The following is a 10,405-nucleotide window of genomic DNA, read 5'->3' as shown; positions in this document are numbered from 1 at the left end:
AGCTGAAAATACAATATTTTTGGTTATGGAAAATATATTTCACAGTGGTTTAGATGGTAAAACGATTCTTTACATTGACAGCTTTTTTGTCACAAACTGAAATTAGGCTAACTATTTGAATTTTGGCAACCAGGAAATGGCAGTGATTTCTCTGCAAATTGCATCTTTCAGGAGGTGGGACAGGGAGTAGGCGTGGCTTTGTATGCCGATGAGTATGGAAGAGGTGGGAATGTCAAATGTGTGATGAGGAAGATGCAAGAAGCTGTGAGAGTTGTGGAAGATTGGTCTCTAACATGGGGGGTTTAGGATGTCTGTGGCCAAGTCCTGCTTTATGGTGTATTCGAGGAGGAAGGTTAACGATTTTAGGCTGCAAATATATGGTGTCTGAGTTTAAGTATTTAGGTATGGGGTTTAATGAGAGGCTTATATGGAAGGGACATGTTGAGTATATTGAAATTAAGTGTAGGAAGGTGCTGAACCTCACGAAAGCAGTAGCAGGGTATGATTGGGGGTTGGATACACCAACACTGTTGTATATGTATCAGGCATTGATCAGGTCATCTTTGGATTATGGGTGCTTTGTATATGGATTGGCAGCCAAAACAGTACTACGGCACCTGGATAGGATACCATCAAGGGTCCTTAGACTGTGCGTGGGTGCCTTCAGGACGACACCTGTTGAGGCATTGTAGGTGGATAGTGGGGAACTGCCACTGAGGATAAGGCAGGACAAACTTGCATTAGCCTACTGGGTGAGGTTGAAAGGGAGTTCAGAAGGACATCTTACTGGTAGAAAATGGACTGGGGGAGAGAGAGATAGGGCTGGCAATTGCATTGGGGAACGTTCCTACATGGATGTTTCTGAAACCAAGTGTAGATATGGACATGATTGAGGGCAGGAGAGAATGGGGTGAGGACGTGGTGTCTAGGGCTTTTTCACTTTCTTTGAGGAACAGAACTAATTAAGAGAATTTAATGTAGGTAGGCTGGGACTGTCCTCACACTCCAGTACAGTAGGTGGCGGTGTATGCACTTTAAAATTTGGATGCGATCCGCCAACCCAATCCCAAAGAAGAAGAGGCGGCGAAGCGAAAGGGTTTGCTCCACGATAAGCAGACCGCCTGTCTTCCCGCCTTTGGGACACCGACTTCCATTGTTAGGCCTTGCACTAGGAGCAGGGCCTAAAACTCACTTTTTTGTATTCCAGACACTGTGGCAGGTAGATTAGAAAATATATTTTCTGCCAAGTTTTCACTAAAAAACTGATGAGCATGCTTAGTAATGTTTCTAAAACAAGAAATGTATTACTAGTAAGATGTCATGTGGGATATTGCTCGATTTGACTTAAAGAAGCACTATGCAGAAATCGCTCCTGCATTTCCTGGTTGCTAATATACTAATAGTTTGCTTAATTTCAGTTTGTGACAAAACAAGCAAGTATAGTATAGAGAATAATTGTACATTCTAAACCATCTAAATTTTCCATAACCCAAAATATTTTTCAGCTTTTGAAGTTGGCGTACAAAACCGAAAGTAAAAACAAAACTTAAGAACGGGAAGCATAGAAATAATGCACATAGAAGAGATCTACTGCGTCTTACGCTTGATTTCAATGAGAATGAGAGATCTATAACTCACATTTCCATGTGAATTTGGTCAGGTCGCCCAAAAATGTACATATTGCACAGGGGTTGGAACCTGTTCAGGGAACAGAACCGAAAACCGGAAAATAACTTAATTATTTAAGTAACAGAAACGGAAACAAATGTAATCCATACTGTTCCGGAACAGAACCGTGATTTTAAAAGCATGTAAACCGGTTAATAACATTATTTTACGTTCCAGGCATTTTTTTCTAGTCCAACAAAAAAAACTCAACAACGCGCCTATGCAAAGCCCTCACTCAGTCACTCAGAAACTTATTCCAGTGTCTGCCTGCAAGCTGAAAATCTTTGCCAAGGTGTGCATCATGTTTAGGCTACCTACCCCTCCACCTCCGAAGCAAAGGCTACTGTACTGATGTGAGAGAGGGGGATATATTTTTTATTAGACAGAAGAATGCTAATTAAGGCCTATAGGTCTAGTTATAACATTTCACGTTGTATTTAAAATTGTAAAAAGTAAGACGTGTATTTAATTCTGGTGCCGCTCTGCACACACAAGCTTGCTAGCTCAAGCTTGTTAGCTAACAAGATGTCTAGCACTTCAAGCCTGCTCCTCAACCCTCTCTCGCTCTCTCCCCACCCATAAAATGTCAGTCACATCTTGTGCCATAAGCAACACTTGTCTGTCCATCACGCATGTAAACAACTAGCTTGCCTGCCCTATCTGGACTGATTGGTGAAGTAAAAAGGTTGATTTCACAGGTTAAAAAATTAACAGAAAGGAATGAAATTAACCGGATCAGAAGTTTATTTTGTTGGTTGGAACAATGTAACGAAAAAAAAGTGGAAACAATTGGAAAATAATTTTGGTTCCAACCCCTGATATTGCAGCTGTAATATTCTGTGACCTTGAGGCTTTTACACTTTTTTTTTTTTTTTTTTTAACTCTGTTTATTCAGTTTTACACACATAAGACCACACAATACATAATATTATATATATATATATATATATATATATATACAGTTGAAGTCGGAAGTTTACAAACACTTAGTTTGGAGTCATTAAAACTCGTTTTTCAACCACTCCACAAATTTCTTATTAACAAACTATAGTTTTGGCAAGTCGGTTCAGACATCTACTTTGTGCATGACACAAGTAATTTTTCCATCAATTGTTTACAGACAGATTATTTCCTTTATAATTCACTGTATCACAATTCCAGTTGGTCAGAAGTTTACATACACTAAGTTGACTGTGCCTTTAAACAGCTTGGAAAATTCTAGACACCACCGCATTATAAAACAAACTAAAGACGGCAGATATTTTATATAGCTGACGTTAAGCCAGTTAGCAAAATGTTTCCTGAACATAAACTGAGCAAAATTTCCATTCTGGGTCTTAAATATTTTCTTTTGAACCACCAGAGAAAAAAGTTTAACAGAGCTAGGTGTTTAAGTGTTCTATAGCCCTGCCTTGAATCAAAAGCATTTTGTGGGACACCTAAACAGGAATTGTGCACAACAGTACAAAGGTTACGCATGACATCTTTGGGCTTGTTCAGAAACAGTGTGCTTCGACAGCAGTTAAAGGATTAAGGCGACATACATTTTACAATTAAAAGGGATAATTATGACAAATATGCTTATTGACATCATTTGAGTCAATTGGAGGTGTACCTGTTGATGTATTTCAAGGCCTACCTTCAAACTCAGTGCCTCTTTGCTTGACCTCATGGGAAAATCAAAAGAAATCAGCCAAGACCTCAGAAAAAAATTGTAGATCTCCACAAGTCTGGTTCATCCTTTAGGAGCAATTTCCAAATGTCTGAAGGTACCACATTCATCTGTACAAACAACAGTATGCAAGTATTATAATCTGAAAGGCCGCTCAGCAAGGAAGAAGCCACTGCTCCAAAACCACCATTAAAAAAGCCAGACTACGGTTTCCAACTCCACATGGGGACTGTTGGTTCCATTTTTCTGTGCTCCGTTTTATTTACTAAACAAATGAGGACCACTCAAAATGTGCACTTATAAATCATAACAATTTTAATCAAAATACAGCTGTAGACAGAAGTCAAAGATCTAACTTCACATATACAACTGATGTCGCTCATGAGTTCTGCCCCATAAGAAAAGTTCAAGTTGCTTTTATCACGCTTGTAGTCAACCCCCTGTGATGTCACTGCATACATCATTACCTGCTACTCCTCAGACCAAGTCCATGCATACACAGCTATACAAACTTGCAAGAGATACAATAGTTCCAGTGTTTTCTAAAGCCTCGGCAGTAAATGTCCACTCCCCCAAGTTGATTTCTAGAGGTATGTCTGACTAGCCTCCTATCTCTCCTACTCCACTGCAGGGCTCTATGTTTATCTTTCAAGTGCTTTCTCACAGACCCCATGCAATAATTCACACATTTCTCAGACCATTTCTGGTCTGGCAGAGACTTAGAAAAGACTGTGGAACAATTCTAAAACCTTATAATGAATATATATTGTTAATCTGTAGTCTAGGACCCTAAAAATGTGGAGGAGGAGGGGTCCCATAGCCCCTCCCCTTCTATTAATACCACATAAACATAATCAATTATTATAATACATCAAACATTAGGTGCAGCCAGGTTCAATAATTTTGTGAAGCATCACTGCACAGTTGAAAAATATATGGCAAATAGAAATCCAAAATTGATGATGTTGAGAGATAGATGGGAGGGGTTGACTGGAACTGAATGGTGGGACTAATAACAAGATAACCAATGTATAACATACGGGTCTGTAAAATGTATATAGGTTCAGAACTTTTGTGAAATAGCACAGTTACAAATAGAAATCAAACTAGATGGACACCATAAATAAAGGAAGGACTAAAAACAAACAAAATATAACTATTGTTAAATAGTGTCTGTAAAATGTGTATAAAATATATAAACTGAAGGTAGAAGCCTAAGTGTTTATTTGTTTACTCCAATTGGGGGGAAGGGTGGTAGGGTTTGCGGGGAATAATAAAGGTATATTCTAAAAAGAGTATGTATATCTATGTAGGTATGTGTATGTATATATGTGTATATGTATGCATGCGTGTATGTATATGGATATATATATTTACCCAAAAAATATATGGGGGATTGGAAATGATGCAGACAATTACATTGATGGAAGCAACATTCTTTCCACAATAAGCTGATTCACCCCTTAAAAAAAAACATTTGGTGCAGCCCCTATCATGACCCCAATTTGACCCCATCAGGACAAAGATCGTACCTTTTGGAGAAATGTCCTCTGGTGTGATGAAACAAAAATAGAACTGTTTGGCCATAATGACCATCATTATGTTTGGAGGAAAAAGGGGGATGCTTGCAAGCTGAAGAACACCATTGCAACCGTGAAGCACGGGGTTGGCAGCATCATGTTGTGGGGGTGCTTTGCTGCAGGAGGGTCTGGTGCACTTCACAAAATAGATGGCATCATGAGAAAGAAACATTATGTCGATATTTTGAAGCAACATCTCAAGACGTCAGTCAGGAAGATAAAGCTTGGTCGCAAATGGCTCTTTCAAATGGACAATGCCCCCAAGCACACTTCCAAAGTTGTGGCAAAATGGCTTAAGGACAACAAAGTCAAGGTATTGGAGTGGCCATCACAAAGCCCTGACTTCAATCCTACAGAAAATTTGTGGGCAGAACTAAAAAAGGAGGCCTACAAACCTGACTCAGTTACACCAGCTCTGTCAGGAGGAATGGGCCAAAATTCACCCAACTTATTGTGGGAAGCTTGTGGAAGACTACCCGAAACGTTTGACCCAAGTTAAACAATTTATAGGCAATGCTACCAAATACTAATTGAGTGTATGTAAACTTCTGACCCACTGGGAATGTGATGACAGAAATAAAAGCTGAAATAAATAAAAACTGAAATAAATAATTCTCTCTACTATTATTCTGACATTTCACATTCTTAAAATAAAGTGGTGATCCTAGCTGACCTAAGACAGGGAATTCTTAAAAGGATTAAATGCCAGGAATTGTGAAAACTGAGTTTGAATGTATTTGGCTGAGGTGTATGTAAACTTCCGACGTCAACTGTATATATATATATATATATATATAAATAATAACTATAAAGATACCGTACTTTAGACAAGTTAAACACACTGGGCAGAAGGGTACAAAGGTTAAAGGGGAATCTGTAGTTAATATAGGAACAGAGCGGTCACTTTGCCATTGTTCCTGTAAACAGACGATGGATAGGGGTGGAAACCATTCACACACAGACTGACCGTCCATCGGACCAAAAATAAAAAATGTTGCTTTAATTTTTTTAAATTTTTTAAACAATAAAACACACAAATCTGGGATGTGAGTCTGCAGTATGTCACCACTATGGCACCATATTCTTTTAAGTCACAAAAAGTTCTCCAAGCATGACTTTGAAATAAAACACAGAACTGTAGCTACTGTAGTCATATAATATCGAGTCCAAAATGATCTTCTACAAGCCTACTTTTTGTGCTAGAGAAAAATTGCTTGTAAAGGAGCAGTGCTTTTAAAAAGTAGAGCTTGCAACAAAATGTCAAAAATTACCTTGAACTATTTACACACGTTTTTTTATTAAGCAGTTTTTTTGTTGTTATTGATTGTCACCTTGCTTTTTTATTTTTTACATATATCTCCTGGTCGATTGAAATAAATCTATTTCATATAAGAAACATCTATACAAAAAAAGACAAACAAATATAGAGAGGCTGTAACGACTTTTTTCCTGGGATGAAGGAGAGGACCAAAATGCAGCGCGGTTAGTGTTCAACATGTTTAATTTGAACATAAACGGTTAACACTTACAACAATACAAAAACAACAAATGTGAAAGCCGAGACAGTCCTATCTGGTGCAGAACACAAACACAGAGACAGGAAACAAACACCCACAAAATCCCAACACAAAACAAGCCTCCTATATATGATTCTCAATCAGGGACAACGATTACCATCTGCCTCTGATTGAGAACCATATTAGGCTGGACATAGAAACAGACAAACTAGACACACAACATAGAATTCCCACCCAGCTCACGTCCTGACCAACTAAACACATACAAAACAACAGAAAACAGGTCAGGAACGTGACAGAACCCCCCCCTCAAGGTGCGAACTCCGGGCGCACCCCTAAAACTCAAGGGGAGGGTCTGGGTGGGCATCTGTCCGCGGTGGCGGCTCCGGCGCAGGACGAGGACACCACTCCACCACTGTCTTTGTCCCCCTCCTTAGCGTCCTTTGAGTGGCGACCCTCGCCCACGACCTTGGCCTAAGAATCCTCCCCAAGGCCCCCACATGATTTAGGAGGTAGCTCAGGACAGAGAGGTAGCTCAGGACAGAGAGGTAGCTCAGGACAGAGAGGTAGCTCAGGACAGAGAGGTAGCTCAGGACAGAGGGGCAACTCCGGACTAATGGCAGCTCCGGACTGAGGGGCAGCTCATGACTGTAGGGCAGCTCATGACTGGAGGGCAGCTCATGACTGTAGGGCAGCTCATGACTGTAGGGCAGCTCTGGCAGCTCCTGACTGGCTGGCGTCTCTGGCAGCTCCTGACTGGCTGGCGTCTCTGGCAGCTCCTGACTGGCTGGCGTCTCTGGCAGCTCCTGACTGGCTGGCGTCTCTGGCAGCTCCTGACTGGCTGGCGTCTCTGGCAGCTCCTGACTGGCTGGCGTCTCTGGCAGCTCCTGACTGGCTGGCGTCTCTGGCAGCTCCTGACTGACGGACGGCTCTAATGGCTCGGGACAGACGGGCGGCTCTAATGGCTCGGGACAGACAGATGGCTCTAATGGCTCGTGGCAGACAGATGGCTCAGATGGCGCTAGGCAGACAGATGGCTCAGATGGCGCTGGGCAGACGGATGGCTCAGATGGCGCTGGGCAGACGGATGGCTCAGATGGCGCTGGGCAGACGGATGGCTCAGACGGCGCTGGGCAGACGGATGGCTCAGACGGCGCTGGGCAGACGGATGACTCTGGCCGGCTGAGACGCACAATAGGCCTGATGCGTGGTGCCGGAACTGGAGGTACCGGGCTGAGGGCACGCACCTCAGGGCGAGTGCGGGGAGGAGGAACAGGGCTCTGGAGATGCACTGGAAGCCTGGTGCGTGGTGTAGGCACTGGTGGTACTGGTCTGGGGCGGGAAGGTGGCGCCGGATATACCGGACCGTGAAGGAGGACACGCGCTCTTGAGCACCGAGCCTCTCCAACCTTACCAGGTTGAATGGTCCCCGTAGCCCTGCCAGTGCGGCGAGGTGGAATAACCCGCACTGGGCTAAGCACGCGTACTGGGGACACCGTGCGCTTTACCGCATAACACGGTGTCTGACCAGTACGACGCCCTCTCACTCCACGGTAAGCCCGGGGAGTTGGCTCAGGTATCCAACCCGGCTTCGCCACACTCCCCTTTAGCCCCCCCCCCCCCCCCCCCCCCCCCCAAGAAATTTTTGGGTGAGCCTCTCGGGTTTCCAGCCACTCTGCCTTGCAAGCGCCTCATAATGCCGCCTCTCCGCTTTTGATGCCTCCAGCCCCGCTTTGGGACGGCGACACTCCTCTGGCTCTGCCCAGGGTCCTTCTCCGTCCAGAATCTCCTCCCATGTCCATTCCTCCTTGTACCGCTGCTGCTGTTGCTGCTGCCCGTTGCCACGCTGCTTGGTCCGGGTTTGGTGGGTGTTTCTGTAACGACTTTCTTCCTGGGATGAAGGAGAGGACCAAAATGCAGCGCGGTTAGTGTTCAACATGTTTAATTTGAACATAAACGGTTAACACTTACAACAATACAAAAACAACAAATGTGAAAGCCGAGACAGTCCTATCTGGTGCAGAACACAAACACAGAGACAGGAAACAAACACCCACAAAATCCCAACACAAAACAAGCCTCCTATATATGATTCTCAATCAGGGACAACGATTACCATCTGCCTCTGATTGAGAACCATATTAGGCTGGACATAGAAACAGACAAACTAGACACACAACATAGAATTCCCACCCAGCTCACGTCCTGACCAACTAAACACATACAAAACAACAGAAAACAGGTCAGGAACGTGACAGAACCCCCCCCTCAAGGTGCGAACTCCGGGCGCACCCCTAAAACTCAAGGGGAGGGTCTGGGTGGGCATCTGTCCGCGGTGGCGGCTCCGGCGCAGGACGAGGACACCACTCCACCACTGTCTTTGTCCCCCTCCTTAGCGTCCTTTGAGTGGCGACCCTCGCCCACGACCTTGGCCTAAGAATCCTCCCCAAGGCCCCCACATGATTTAGGAGGTAGCTCAGGACAGAGAGGTAGCTCAGGACAGAGAGGTAGCTCAGGACAGAGGGGCAACTCCGGACTAATGGCAGCTCCGGACTGAGTGGCAGCTCCGGACTGAGTGGCAGCTCATGACTGTAGGGCAGCTCATGACTGTAGGGCAGCTCATGACTGTAGGGCAGCTCATGACTGGAGGGCAGCTCATGACTGGAGGGCAGCTCATGACTGGAGGGCAGCTCATGACTGGAGGGCAGCTCATGACTGGAGGGCAGCTCCTGACTGGAGGGCAGCTCCTGACTGGCTGGCGTCTCTGGCAGCTCCTGACTGGCTGGCGTCTCTGGCAGCTCCTGACTGGCTGGCGTCTCTGGCAGCTCCTGACTGGCTGGCGTCTCTGGCAGCTCCTGACTGGCTGGCGTCTCTGGCAGCTCCTGACTGGCTGGCGTCTCTGGCAGCTCCTGACTGGCTGGCGTCTCTGGCAGCTCCTGACTGGCTGGCGTCTCTGGCAGCTCCTGACTGGCTGGCGTCTCTGGCAGCTCCTGACTGGCTGGCGTCTCTGGCAGCTCCTGACTGACGGACGGCTCTAATGGCTCGGGACAGACGGGCGGCTCTAATGGCTCGGGACAGACGGGCGGCTCTAATGGCTCGGGACAGACGGGCGGCTCTAATGGCTCGTGGCAGACGGATGGCTCAGATGGCGCTGGGCAGACAGATGGCTCAGATGGCGCTGGGCAGACGGATGGCTCAGATGGCGCTGGGCAGACGGATGGCTCAGATGGCGCTGGGCAGACGGATGGCTCAGACGGCGCTGGGCAGACGGATGGCTCAGACGGCGCTGGGCAGACGGATGACTCAGACGGCGCTGGGCAGACGGATGACTCTGGCCGGCTGAGACGCACAATAGGCCTGATGCGTGGTGCCGGAACTGGAGGTACCGGGCTGAGGGCACGCACCTCAGGGCGAGTGCGGGGAGGAGGAACAGGGCTCTGGAGATGCACTGGAAGCCTGGTGCGTGGTGTAGGCACTGGTGGTACTGGTCTGGGGCGGGAAGGTGGCGCCGGATATACCGGACCGTGAAGGAGGACACGCGCTCTTGAGCACCGAGCCTCTCCAACCTTACCAGGTTGAATGGTCCCCGTAGCCCTGCCAGTGCGGCGAGGTGGAATAACCCGCACTGGGCTATGCAGGCGAACCGGGGACACCACCTGTAAGGCTGGTGCCATGTACGCCGGCCCGAGGAGACGTACTGGAGGCCAGATACGTTGGGCCGGCTTCATGACATCTGGCTCGATGCCCAACCTAGCCCTCCCAGTGCGGCAAGGTGGAATAGCCCGCACTGGGCTAAGCACGCGTACTGGGGACACCGTGCGCTTTACCGCATAACACGGTGTCTGACCAGTACGACGCCCTCTCACTCCACGGTAAGCCCGGGGAGTTGGCTCAGGTATCCAACCCGGCTTCGCCACACTCCCCTTTAGCCCCCCCCCCCAAGAAATTTTTGGGTGAGCCTCTCGGGT

Source organism: Salvelinus namaycush, chromosome 24 (genome assembly GCF_016432855.1).
Source record: "Salvelinus namaycush isolate Seneca chromosome 24, SaNama_1.0, whole genome shotgun sequence".
NCBI classification, from domain to species: Eukaryota; Metazoa; Chordata; class Actinopteri; order Salmoniformes; family Salmonidae; genus Salvelinus; species Salvelinus namaycush.
This window is presented reverse-complemented; position numbering follows the sequence as displayed.